The sequence below is a fragment of the Saimiri boliviensis genome, chromosome 2 (assembly GCF_048565385.1).
Source record: "Saimiri boliviensis isolate mSaiBol1 chromosome 2, mSaiBol1.pri, whole genome shotgun sequence".
Lineage (NCBI taxonomy): Eukaryota > Metazoa > Chordata > Mammalia > Primates > Cebidae > Saimiri > Saimiri boliviensis.
In genome coordinates this window covers 152,750,580-152,765,047 of record NC_133450.1, presented here as the reverse complement: position 1 = coordinate 152,765,047, position 14,468 = coordinate 152,750,580, and the positions used below count along the sequence as shown (strand labels likewise).

Genomic DNA, 14,468 nt, shown 5'->3' with positions numbered 1-14,468 from the left:
TTCATCATTATCTACATTCTGTGATGGGAAGGACAGAAGCACAGAGAAGTAAATAACATGTCCAAACTCTCACAGGTGGCCAGGGATAACAGTCAGGATTCGAGCTGAGATAGCTTAATGCCAAAGCTCATAGCCAGTCTTCTATGCTGCTTCTCTGAATAACAGGCAAACTAGGAGACCTCTGGCATATGCTTAAGTTTTCTGAACATCACTTACCTCTGTAAACATGGAAAGAATACTTGCTATATTTAGGCAGCCTAGACATTGAGCATTGTATTAATCAGTATTCTTCAGAGAAACAAAACCAATATAATATATATGAGGGGATTTATTATGGGCTCACATGGTTATGGAAGCTGAGAAGTCCTACCATCTGCCTTTTGTGAGCTGCAGGGCTGAGAAAGCCAGTGGTGCAATTCTCTTAGTCTGAAAGCTTGAGAGCCAGGGGTGATGGCGGTGTAACTCCTGGTTCAATTCTGAAGGCCCAAGAACTAGTGGGGCTGCTGGTGTAAATCCCAGGGTCAAAATGCCAGATAACTAGGAGCTCAGATGTCCAAGTGCAAGAGAAAATGGATGTCCTAGCTCAAGAAGAGAGAAAATGTACCCTTCCTCTTTTTGTTCTGTTCAGGCCCTTCACAAATTTGATGATGCCTATCTACATTGGTGAGGGCGAATCTTCTTTACTCAGTCCACTGATTCAAATGCTATTCTACTTTGGATTAGCAAAATAGATAGACAGATACAGACAGAAGTAATGTTTTACCTGCTATCTGGGCATCCTTTGTCCCAGTCATGTTGACACATAAAATTAGCCATGACAAGCACTCAGCTTATAAAGGAAATACTGGTGAAAAGTTATTCATCCCTTTTGAAATTTCTTGAATCAAATGTTCCACTTTTTAAACTACCTGGGCTCCTGTTTCCTTAGACATGGCTAGGTCCTGGCTTGACATTTTTGCCCTGTGAGGCAGGGATCCTACCTGAATGCGTATCACCAACTTGGGTTTCCTGGAATGGATGGCTTGACTGGTACTGACTGATGATGGCTTTCTAGTTGGCAAGTTTACTGAAATAATTTCGGAGTCAACTTAAATGCGGTTTTTCTTTGCATTATCCTTGCATATAAGGATATCCCTCCTTAGCTGAGGTATGTTAAAGCCAAATGACCGAGTAGGTGGAATATTTGGTGTTAATATTTGCGGTTGTGACTCAGGTCCTGATCAGTTTGGTTTGGATTTTGGATTATGTGCCTTGGCAAAGGATATTTTAATGGAAGGTAACAATAACCTAGTCTGTCATTATACTTGCATGGTAATTCAAATAATTTGATAAGAAAATATATGTGAATGCACATGATATAGTGCCTGTTAGAGCTGAAGTTTTGGCATCCTGATGGGCTGATGGCTGATTCAGACCATCCTTTGTTTCCTTGAAGTCTTTATTATGGTAGCCATTCAAGTTATATTTACCAAGTGGAAAGTCAGGTTTCTTTGTGGTTTTGGGTGTACTCAGTGAGTCCCTAAAACTAACATGAAGATAGGCTTATATGATTTATCTTGTGGTTACTAGTTTGCAGAGATGGCCCCAGCACTTCGTCCCCTCCCTGAACATGCATGCTGCTGCTCCCAGAAAGAGGTTGAGGTTATTTGCTTGCCCTCTGCACCCGGGCTGGCCTTGTGACTGGATTTGATTAATAGAATGTGGCAGAAATGATATCCTGGAACTTCTGAATACAGACGTTAAGAAAAATAGCAGTTTCTACTTTCTGATTCTCGGATCCTAGCTGTAAGAAGCCCAAGATCCATGGAGAAGCCACATGGAGGAAAATCAAGGCATTGTGTTTGACAGCTCCAGTGAAGCCCCCAGACAATAGACAAAACAAGCTTCCAGCCTTGTGAATTAGCTGTGTTGGATTGTCCAGCCCAGTCAAACCTCTAAACAACTGTAGCTCTAACTAACATCATGTAGAACAGAAAAACCACCCAGCTGAGCTAATCATTCCACAGAATAATCAGAGATAATAAAATGGTTGTTATTTTAAGCTACTTTTAGGCCATAACAATAGATAATTTAAACAACATTCATATCTCTTAATATCATGCTTATTTGGTTATTTCTTCTAATATTAAGCCTATAGGTATAGTTTTTGCCATTTCTAATCAGAGATGCAAGCAGTTCAAATTGTGGGGACTGATGAGCTAATAAAACAATGTGCACAATAGTCAACTCAAAATGGATTGAAGATTTAAATATAAGACCTGAAACCATAAAACTCCTAGAATAAAACATGGAGAAAAATCTTGACATTGGTCTTAAAAATGATTTTTTTGGACAGACATCAAAGGTACAGGCCACAAAAGCAAAAAACAAACAAACAACAAACAACAAAACAAAACAACAAATGAGACTACATCAAACAAAAAAAAAGCTTCTTCACTGCAAAGGAAACAAAAATGAGGCCAGGCATGGTGGCCCCAGCACTTCAGGAGGCCAAGGGTGATGGATCACTTGAGGCTAAGAGTTTGAGACCAGCCCCGTCAACGTAGTAAAACCCCATCACTACTAAAAATTAAAAAATTAGCTGAGCATGGTGGCTCATGCCTGTAATCCCAGCTACTCAGGAGGCTGAGGCAGCAGAATCGCTTGAACCTGGGAGGTGGAGGTTGCAGTGAACTGAGATCATGCCACTGCACTCCAGCCTGGGTTACAGAGTGAGTGAAACTCCAAAAACACAGCAATGATGATGATGACAACAACAAAATAAAAATGAAAAGGCGAGCTATGGATGAGGAGAAAATATTTGTAAGCATATATCTGATAAGAGCTTAATATCCAAAATATACAGAGAACTAAGACAACTTAATAGTAAAAATAAAATAGCCTGATAAAATGAGCAAAGAACTTAAATAGGCATTTTCCCAATCAAGACATACAAATGGCCACTAGGTATTTAAACAGGTGCTCAATATCACTAATTACCAGGCTAATATAAAACTTAACCACAGTGAGATGTCACCTCATGCCTATTGGGATGACTATTATCAAAAAGACAAAAGATAAGTGTTGGCAAGCCTATGGAGCAATTGCAACCCATGAACACTGTTGGTGGGTATGTAAAATGGTACAGCCATTATGGAAAAAAGTGTAGAAGTTTTTTAAAAACAAACAATAGAACAGCAATATGATTTATCAGTCATACTTCCAGGGAAATATCCAGAAGAAATGAAACCAGTATCTTGTAGAGATATCTGTACCCCCATATTCATTGCAGCATTATTCACAATAGCCAAGTTACAGGCTCAACCTAAGTATCTGTTGATGGGTATTATTCTACCTTAAAAAAAGGAGGAAACCCTGCAATTTGTGACAACGTGTATGAACCTAAAGGACATGATGCTAAGTAAAATACAGACACAGAAAGGAAAATACTGCATGATTCACTTATCTAAAAAGTTGAATTTATAGAAACTGAGAGTAGACTGGTGGTTGCCAGGACCTGAGGGGTGGGAGAAATAGAGAGATGTTCATCAAAAGGTACAAAGTTTCAGTCATGTAGGATGAATACATTCTAGAGATCTAATGTATAGCATGAAGATTATAGTTGACAATAATGTATCACATACTTGAAATTTGCTAAGAAAATATATCTGAAGTGTTCTCATCACAAAAAAAAGGTAACTGTGTGAGGAGATGGATATGTTAATTAGCTTGACTGTAGTAAAATCAATTTAATATGTGAATATAGATCAAAACATCATGTCATGCACTTTAAACATATGCTGTTTTTATTTTAAAAAAAGAAAAAAAACCCCAAAGTGAGTGGCAAAGATTTTTTGACTATCAGGGCTGTGGAATTTATATTTAAGCCTGACATTTTCTTTTGTCCCATGTATATTAATATTAATATTAATATTAATGAGCCAGTATAACTAGTATTGCTTTTTATAATATTTAAAGTTTATGTAGTTGTCACAGAAAATAATTAGTTGTAACTCAAAGTCTTCAGTTGATCTCAGTGAAGAGTACTGCACTATGTATCTTTGAGCTGCAGAGGTGGTTTGACAGGAATGTGGCCTTTCCAGTCTTTCAGAAATCTTTGCAGCTATCTGCATTTTATTTGGTTCTGTATTTGACAGTTACATAGATTTTATTACCCTAAAATATAAATCTTATATTGTTCTTTCAAATGTTCTTAATTTTTTAATTTTAAAAATTAATCCTGAGGAAATTACATTTGTCCCACATATCTGAGTTAATTATTTCAACATAACCATTTAATGAGTGCATACTATTTACTAAGAAGAGTTAGACATTGGGAATATAGAAACAAAAGACATCAGCTCATTTGTCTAATGTATGAAACAGAAAAACAACCAATTAATACTTGTGTATCAGCCAAAGAATATGATTGGCTGAAAGTAACAGGAAACCTAACTAATAGCACCTTGAATAATTAAGACATTTGTTTGGTCACCGGGCATAAAAAATAAAGGCAGGGAGTCCAAAACTGGTATGGCACCTAAACAATGTCATTGAGAATTTGGATCTTTTTGTCTTTCTTCTTTACAAGTCTTACTAAGTAGCTTTCATCCTTGCTATCTCAAGATGGCTGCTATGGCTCCAATCCCCAATCTGTTCCAGAAAGAAAGAAGTGAGAAAGTAAAGAGGTAAAAGGAAACTCTCCCCAGGATCTTCATCCTACATCTGTTTTATGGACTGTGGCATCATCACCCATGGCTACATGACTGTTTTCAGCTTCTAAGCAGAGAAAGACAAGAGAGAACGGAATTTGGAATAACTGGTGATTGGGCCAAACTACATCCTACAACACACTAGGGGTGAGCACGATGCAAGGGAGCACTGCACTCAGATTTGGAAGGTCAGGAAAGGCTTCCAGGTAGAAGCGACACCTGAGCTGAGTCACAAAGTCTAAGTTGGAGTCAGCCAGATCAACAGGAGAGAAGGGCACCCTAGGCAGAGGAGGAAGGATATACAAAAAAGGCAGGGAGGCCAGGCGTGGTGGCTCACACCTGTAATCCCAGCATTTTGGGAGGCTGAGGTGGGAGGATCACCTGAGTCCAGGAGTTCGAGACCACCATCTCTACTACAAATACAAAAATTAGGCAGCATGGTAGCACGCACCTGTAATACCAACTACTCAGGAGGCTGAGGCATTAGAATTGCTTGAACCTGGGAGGTGGAGGTTGCAGTGAGCCAAGATCACCCCCTGCACTTCAGCCTGAAAGACAGAGCAGGACTCTCACAAAAAAAAGGCAGGGAGGAGTGGGACCTATGGGAGGCATGTATGGTTCATAGAGCAAGAATTTGCAGTGATGACAGCTGAAGTTCAAGAGAAATGTTGGGGCTAAGAAAGCAGGGCCTGAAAGCTATGCTGAGTTTGGACTTATTCATATAGGTGGTGTTAAAGGTTTTTGAGCATAGGGTAGGAATAATCAGATTTGTGTTCAGAAAGCAGAGAACAGATTGGTAGGCAACTGAGATTGCAGTCTTGAACATATCAAGGAAATACGTAATAAGGGCCTGACATTAAGCAATGGTGGTGTGGAGTGGGGGAAGGGTGCAGATTTTAGACCTAGTAAAGAAAAAAAAAAGAGGCATTTACATCTACTTAAAGGTTGATTAATTATGGGGTAAAGAAGATTTGAGATTGATTCCTAGGCTTCTGGATTAGGCAACTAGAGGGTGGTGGGGCCATTCACTAAGCCAATGAAGTTAAAAGAAAGAGCAAATATCAGATAGTATGTGGATATTTGAGACTGGAGCACAAGAGAAATTAATGATCCAGTCCCGACTGCTAATATAGGTATCCTAGCTGGTTCCTCTGACTGATCTTTCCCTTTCAATCCATTCTCCAAACTACAGCTTGAATAATCCGTTTAAAATGCTAATAACCAAGCCCTCCCACCATTTAATTAATATCATTACAGTATCATTTTATCTTCTACCTTTAATGAGCATTTACTATGTGTCTGGCACTGAGCTAAGGGCTTTACACGCCATATTTTATTTAATGCTCATTCTTTTTTTTTTTTTTTTTGAGACGGAGTTTCGCTCTTGTTACCCAGGCTGGAGTGCAATGGCGCGATCTCGGCTCACCGCAACCTCCGCCTCCTGGGTTCAGGCAATTCTCCTGCCTCAGCCTCCGGGGTAGCTGGGATTACAGGCACGCACTACCATGCCCAGCTATTTTTTTGGTATTTTTAGTAGAGACGGGGTTTCACCATGTTGACCAAGATGGTCTTGATCTCTTGACCTTGTGATCCACCCGCCTCGGCCTCCCAAAGTAATGCTCATTCTTTAAGATAGATACTGCAGCAACCCCATTATTAAGGGCCCAAAGGGGTAAAGTAACTTTCCAAAAGTTTTTTTTAATCTAGTAAGCATCAGAGCTGGGTTTTAAATTCCTATCTGGTCTGTCGGATTGCAGAGCCTGTGTCATTAACTTTTAATGGAAAAAACTGCAATTACTTTTGCACCAACCTAAATACTACATTGCATCATCATTGATGCTTAAATGTGTATAGTGCTCCCTATATTCCAGAGTACTTTCGCATGCATTATCCATTATTCCATTCTGCCTAACAATCATGCAAGGTCATTTGGGTGAGTATTTTAAATTGTATAGAGGAGAAAATCAAAGCACAAAAATAACCGAAGAATTCAATTCCTCATTAAGTAATTAATCCATGTATTCTATAAATTTTTATGCAACCGATACTAATGGGAGGAGTTTACGTGCAGAGTGGTTAAGCGACTTTCTCAAGGCTCAATGACTGCTTAGTAGCAAAGCAGAAACTGGAAGATTTGGGTCACAGTTCCGTGTTCTTGATGGAAAAGGAGAACATCTTGCAAAGCTGCTAGGGATCTTAGCAAGCACTGGGCTTGGATCAGGATTAAAATCAGATTCAAATTTTCCTCCATTGCATCTTTCTTCTCCACTTTTTACCCACTAGCTTCTTAGAGGTTGATCTCTAAAAAATAGGCCTGGAGGCTGGGCACAGTGGCTCATACCTGTGGTCCCAGAATGTTGAGAGATTGAGCCTAGAAGTTCAAGTCTGAAGTGAGCTTGAATCACTTGTTCTGTGAAAGGACTGTATATACAAAGCAACCCCCAAATGCTGAAGGAATAAGAAACCAAACAAAGAGGAGGCAGACAAATCCAGGTCATAGGTTTCGGGTAGTTTATTAGGGGAACTTACAAGCAGGGGGACTTACAGAAGAATAGTCTTGGGAAGCCACAGTACAGGTAGATTGCCACATTGCAAATCCCCAGACCCCGGGCTTATATCTTGGGGAAAGTATCCCTGCTCTAGAAGGAATGTGTAGGTGGCTATGGGTGTCAAAGCCTGTAATTTCCAGAACAGGGGTTGTTACGGAGGAAACTTACAATGAGTACATCTTCCTACATAAGGAGTAATACATCAATCAGACATTTGGGAGGCATTCTTGAACTTGGGGTTAGTTAGAAGTTACATGTCAGATTAGCATTTAAAATAAAGTCACTCTTCTCTCTGTATTGCCACTGTACTCCAGCCTGGGTGACGGAATAAGACCCTGTTTCAAAAAATAAATAAATAAAAAGATAGGCCTGGCATTCAGCAGCTTTGGATTTGTTCTGTGGCTAATTCAGTAAGTAGAAGTAGGAGGAAATGTCAGGGATGTGTGTATCAGCTCAACATAAGTTTTTTTTTTTTTTTTTTTTTTTTTTTTGTAATGATGGTTGCTGTTTAGAATGAGACAGAGTTTTCTAGAGTGGTCGTAAATTGCACCCTCACCTGCACAACGCAACCCCATCCTCATGTCAACACACAGTCAGGTAGGCTCCATGGCCCACTGTGGCTAAGCTTTTCTTAAATAATGAATACTGCTTCTACTGCTACCAGTGACAAGATTAATTCCAAATTAATTCCTTGCTTCTTTAAGTCACGTGCTCACATTCAGACTCCTAGATGGGACCTGACTGATTTAGTGAATACATATCACATGCCCTTGTTCTGGCTGCCAGAAACGGTATGATAAAATATTTGTCCCCCATCTAGACAAAAACAGAAAAGAAACAGTTGATCTTTAAGGTTCCTTGAAGCCTAAGAAACTGTGATTCTGTGGGCTTGCATACATCATCTTGTCATCATGTTACCACTGGTGTTAGAGCAGGTGTGTAGACGTTTTAACTCATACCAGGACTTTTATGATAACTCCAGTATCAGGCACCTTTTCCTTTCTTATCCTGCAAAACAGCTTTTGTTGTTCCCTACCTTATAAAGAGTGTACTAACTACAACCTTTAAAGATGCAAGAGGGCAGGTGTGGCAAATTGTGGGTGGTGCAGGGTGAAAGCCAGCCGCCTAACTTCCCAGCATCCTTACAGTGTGGCATGTCCTGGTGAATTTACTGGCTTCTGGTCTTCAGTTTTACATTTCCAGAAAGCCTGTTTTATCAGTACTTCAGAATTTATCTGACACATGGAGATGGACTCCCGCTCATTAATTTCACGAGAAACACCAGAATTCTAATTAGTTAATTTATAATGAGAAATAAAAATTTCAAGCACACCAGATGGTCATATTAGCCCAATAAATGGCATTCTCTCTCTATGAAAAACCATATGAGAAGCCAAACAATAATCAGAATGTTGTTCACTGTTTGGAATCAGAGCAAGGGGAGTTGGTTACATGATTACAATGATTAATGGCCTTAGATTCTGATGGCCTGATTGTAATAGGATTCTTTCAGTTGTAAGGAACAAAAACACAATTAAAACTGTCTTGGGTAAAAAGGACAGTTTATTAAAAGAGTACTGGAGTGCTTCATGGAACTTTGGGAAAGTCCAGGGAAGACGCGACTGTCTTCAGAGGTGACTGGAATCAAGACTAGAAAATACTTCTCTTCCTGTTGGCTTCATTCCCTTCTTCTGAGAACCAACTTCTTCCACCCACTGGAGGATGTTACATCCCTGTTACTGCCATGGGAGAGTGAGTGGCCCTTTTCCACTGGTTTCTATTAAGAGAAGGAAATCCCATCCCAAAGTGGGCCCTGACCAGACTGGTATTTGGGCCTAGCAGCCAGGGGTAGGACTGGGAGGGGTGGAGCAGAGCCACTTGGCCCAGGATTGCTCCTGCTGATTCCAATACATGACTTAAAGTCACTGTTGGCTGTCAGTAAGTCTGGGTTGGTGCATTGACATTGACATAGTCCAGCTCTGCTACCAGAACCAGAGGCATCTGTTTGTGAACCAGGATACTGCTTCCCCAGGACAATGCCTAGAAATAATGACTCCTTTGTCTTTCTGATCTCTTGCTTTCTAAGGTTTCTCTGAAGGTCATTTCTCCTCTAATGGACTTGTTCTTTCTGCTACAGCTGATATCTAGGGGAAGATCCATGTTGATTTCCCATATTTTTATTCTCAAAAGACCATCTTATTTCAAATTTGGGAGTACATGATGTACTTCCTATGACTTAAAGATTGATTGTTGCCCTCTTCTTTGGAATTTTTTTTAAAGGGAGTGAGGGAGGGAGGAGGCAATCACAAAGATTTGGTGAGTAATTGGCTGAAAGTCATCGTTCAATATAAGTTTCCATTTTGTTCCACAGTGCCTTTTTAGAAAGATAACTGAATGTTTTAATTGTTCACCTGCATTTACTTTCAGTGTAGTTAATCTGTATCTCTTTAGATTCTAATTTTATTTTTATTGATTTAATTATTCAGTGGATGTTTTTCGATGCGTACTTTGTATCAGACTGTGCTGGGAGGTGAAAATAAGGAGAGGGAGAAGGGCTCACATATAGGAGGGATAGGTTTCGACCTGCTTAACATGAGTACAGAGATACCAAAATACTGACCTGCAGGGTAATTCTGCCCAAAACAACTCTCCAGTGTTCTACCAGGGTTCCTGATAAGCATATCATTTGAGTCCTAACTTTGAGTGAGAAGAGGGTAGGCAAACAAGTTCACTGTTATCTATTAACACAAACATATTTTAAGATTATGAAATATTTTAATTATCTAAAATACTCTTCAAACACCCATCTACTCATTACCCAGTTATAATGTAAGTTAATATTTTTACTACACATGCTCCAAGGTTTTTAAAGAAATGGCTTATCATGATTTATATGGCCACCCAATATATCCACTTTATTGCAGGACATCAGCTTCCAAATTTTCACTATTACAAATAAGGCCACAGTAACTATCATTATACACATCTCCTTGAATATATATAAAAGAGTTTCTTTATATCCCATAAATATTACAATTATAACTCAATTCACAATAAATTTTTAAAAAAAGAATTTTCTTTATACTCAGAATTGCTGGGTAATAAGACATTTGTACCTTCAACTTTACAAGATATTGCCTAGTTTTCTTTGAACATATTTATTGTTTCATATCCTCATAAATAAGGATTTTAAATTTTATCAATCTGATAGATATTAAATGGCATTTCATTGTTGTTTTACTTTGCATTTCACTAATTACTAAATTTGATTTGCAAGAGTTTTAAGGGCTGGGCACAGTGGCTCACACCTGTAATCCCAGCACTTTGGGAGACCAAGGCAGGCAAATCTCTTGAGGCCAGGAGTTTGAGACCAACCTGGACAACATGACAAAACCCCATCTCTACTAAAAATACAAAAATTAGCCAGGCCTGGTGATGAGTGCCTGTGGTTCCAGCTGCTTAGGAGGCTGAGGCAGGAGAGGTGGAGGTTGCAGTGAGCCATGATTGTGCCACTGCACTCCAGCCTGGAGATTGACAGAGTGACATTTTGAATAAAAATGAAAAAAAATTTAAAAAGTTAATTCTGTTATTAATCCTCACTTGGTTAGATTTATTTTATTAATCCTCTTTTGGTTAGATTTAGTTTATTTTTCTTTAGATGGAGTCTTCCTCTGTCTACCAGGCTGGAGTGTAATGGCGTGGTCTCAGCTCACTGCAACCTCTGCCTCCTGGGTTCAAGTGATTCTCCTCCTTCAGCCTCCCAAGTAGCTGGGACTACAGGCACTCACCACCAAGCCTGGCTAATTTTTGTATTTTTAGTAGAGATGAGGTTTTACCATGTTGGCCAGGCTGGTCTCGAACTCCTGACCTCAAATGATGCATATGCCTCAGCCTCCCAAAGTGCTGGGATTACAGGCGTGAGCCACCATGCCTGGCCTTTTGTTTAGGTTTATAATAAATATCTTCTGCCAGTCTATGACTTTTCTGAAAACTTTGTTTATAGTATTTTTTGATCAACAAAAGCTTTAAATTACAATTTAGTCAAGACCTGTATATGAAATGTCAAGCTCTAAACATTTTAGAAATTATATATGTGTATATACCATACATATACATAAGAATATGTATATGTAACATACATATAATATATATGCACATATGTAGTATTTTTTATAAGACTAGAGGTTTAGCCCAGCATCATTTGATTCACCCTTTCCTCATTGATTTGTAAAGCCATTTCCATCATATACCAAATTCCTATATTTTAGCAGGTCTATTTCCAGGCTTTACATTTTCTCAGTTGGTCTATTTTTATATTGCCTCTCTTTGGCATTTCATGAAATCATATGACTATTCTGATTTGGTTGTCAAGTTCCACAAAACACCTTATTGGTGTTTAGATTGGAAGTGCTTTACATTTTTTTGATGTAATAATTGCTATCATTATATCTACCATTCCACACATACATAAGTTATTTTACATTTTTCAACAACATTTTGTGTTTTCTCTACAAATGTCTTGTATATCTTTTGTTGTATGTATTCTCATAGGAAACTTAGATATTTTGTTGCAATTATAAATGGGATTTTTCCACTTAGATTATGCTTTCTAATTTCTTGTTGCAAGTTCATGTTTATGCTGTTTTTGTATATTGATCTTTTATCCAACAACCTTGCTGAAACTTGCCTATTCTAATTTATAGATTCTCTTGTATTTTAAAAAATGTAAACAATTTTATCATCCATGGAAGATGATAAATTTGTTTCCTTTGTTCCAGTATTATTCTGTTTGCTAATGTTGATTTTGCTAATTTTTCTTATTTTACTGCATTTTCTAGGCTCTCTAGTGCATTATTGAATGGAAATGCTAATGGAAGACTTCTGTGACTAGGAACATTTCAGGGGAGAATTTTCATGGGCTTAGTTTTGATTCTTATTTATTGTGCTCTTCTCACAGTAATGTTGCCTTTTTCTGTTCATTTAAAGTATAATGGATTTTCCTGGACTAGGAGCAATCATAGGTAATTCTACCCAAGAGGAATGAAAACTTTGGGCAGTTTGCTCAATATCTTAGTTCAAGAGTGCCCTCTTCAGTTCTAACAGTGAAGTGAGGCTTATTTAATTAATGACACGTTTCCAGGGTGGTAAAAGGTAGGAGGGAGTGATGTTTACTAATATCATGATACTATCTTTTCACCCTAGGATGCTTATTTTCTTGTGTTTTATTTTTATTTTTCTTTACCTTCTAGTTGTCTCATTTCTCCCCAGAAGCAGTGTCTTTCCAAGACTACCACTGTGGTCCCGGATACTTCCGTGAAAAGCAATGCTTCAGATATTCTGGTCTCACACATGTTCTCACAATTTCCTCACCAGGGAAGGGCATTCTGTTTCTGTGGGTGCTGTCTTCTGTATTCCACCTCTGCTAAGGACTTGCCACCTCTCCTGTCTTCCATGTAACCCCTGCCTAATTCTGTTTCAGCATGGACTCTGATTTGGCTCTACTGATTCTGGACTGTTCTACCTACATGTAAATTGAAGTTTGTGGTATTCTCTATCCTCCACTATGCTCTACCTGTGGGCACTTATGTAGTTTTACTTGCTTTACTGTTGACCTGTATGGTTTTGGAGAATGTATGTAGAGATTTGGATTTAAGGAACCAAAGGGTTGAGAAACGTAAGTTACAACCTTCCTGCATACCTGTAAATACAGGTGAACAATTAAAACATTCAGTTATCTTTCTAAAAAGGCACTGTGGAACAAAATGGAAACTTATATTGAATGATGACTTTCAGCCAATTACTCACCAAATCATTTTATTTCTGTGATTCTGGCCTTTTTTTTTTTTTTTTTTTTTTGCCTTACATATTTGTATTATGCTGTTCTTGAATTTCTGTAAAGAAATGCCTGAGACTGGGTAATTTATAAAGAAAAGAGATTTAATTGCCTCACAGTTCTGCAAGCTTTACAGGAAACATGGTGCTGGCATCTGCTCAGCTTCTAGGGAGGCCTCAGGGAGCTTTTCCTCATGGCAGAAGGTGAATGGAGAGTAGGCACATCACATGGTGGAAGCAGGAGCAAGCAAGAGAGGTGGGGAGCAAGAGCTACACACATTTATATGAGCAGATAGTATGAGAACTTACTCACTATTATGAAGATAACACCAGACCATGAAGGATCCACCTCCATGACCCAAACACCTCCCACCAGGCCCCACCTCCAGCATTGAGAATTATAGTTCAACATGAGATTTTGGCAAGGACAAACATCCAGTGTCAGTATTCTATATGTTGTTAGGTTTATTGACATGAGATTGTTACATGCTTTGTTGGTGACTTGCTCTTTTAATCAGTAGGTAATGATCTTTATAACTAGTAATTTTTTGCTCAAAGTCTCTTACATAGGATGTTAAAATAAGAATTCAATTTCCTTTGGTTAATATTTGCTGTTGTTGACCCAAAGACCACCATGATGGCTAAATAGTAGAAAGAGACCTTTATTGGAGATATTGGTTTGGAAGTTAGGAAAGAAAGTCTCCAGCATGGATGAGAGGAAGCACAGGTTGGATTTTATGCCTCACAGGGCCTGAATCATGCATATTCGGGAGGTTTGGGGGAAAAGCTAGATGTATTTATGAGGGAGCTGTAGGCACATGTAGTGGATAAACATGTATATGACCTACATCCTATGTTCACTTTAGGGCTGTGTTTTAGCATTAAAATGAGGTAGAATTTAGCTCTTTCTATCAAAAGGTGAACTTTAGGAGACAAAGACAGTTTACACACAGCCTCTATCAGCTGGCTGAAACTGATGAAAGGTCTGCAATTGCTTATCAGAGAAGAATGTTTATAAGCCTAGTCCTCTGTCCAGTCAGAGTTGCAGTGGTTTGGATTGTAAGTCAGAATTAGGACAATTGGTCTGACAGCCCCTATTGTTAGGATATTTAGTGAGAATTCAGAAATTTGCCATGCAAACCCATCCCTGAACCCTCAACCCATAGGCAAATTTTTGCTGTTTTTGTAACCTTAGGCTCTGTTTTGGGAAAAGTTTTCATTTAGCAATAATTGCACCTTGGCTAAACCTCATTGGCTACGATACTGCCACTGCGCAAAGCTGGTTCTGTTTTAGTTGATAAAGGGGCATCTATTTTGGTCTCTCAGATTGCACTGTATATAATTTTATATACTTTTGTTCATTGTGGTTTATTTTTTATTATTTTTTATTTTTGTG

General features: G+C 38.6%; 1 protein-coding gene and 1 pseudogene across 4 annotated transcripts in view; one reads left to right on the top strand and one right to left on the bottom strand.

Annotated features, from left to right (window-relative positions):
* CFAP95 (cilia and flagella associated protein 95) overlaps positions 1–14,468 on the top strand; it is a 96,242-nt gene that overhangs the window by 45,764 nt on the left and 36,010 nt on the right. The window lies entirely within an intron of this gene.
* LOC120360719 (U4 spliceosomal RNA) lies at positions 14,182–14,353 on the bottom strand (annotated as a pseudogene).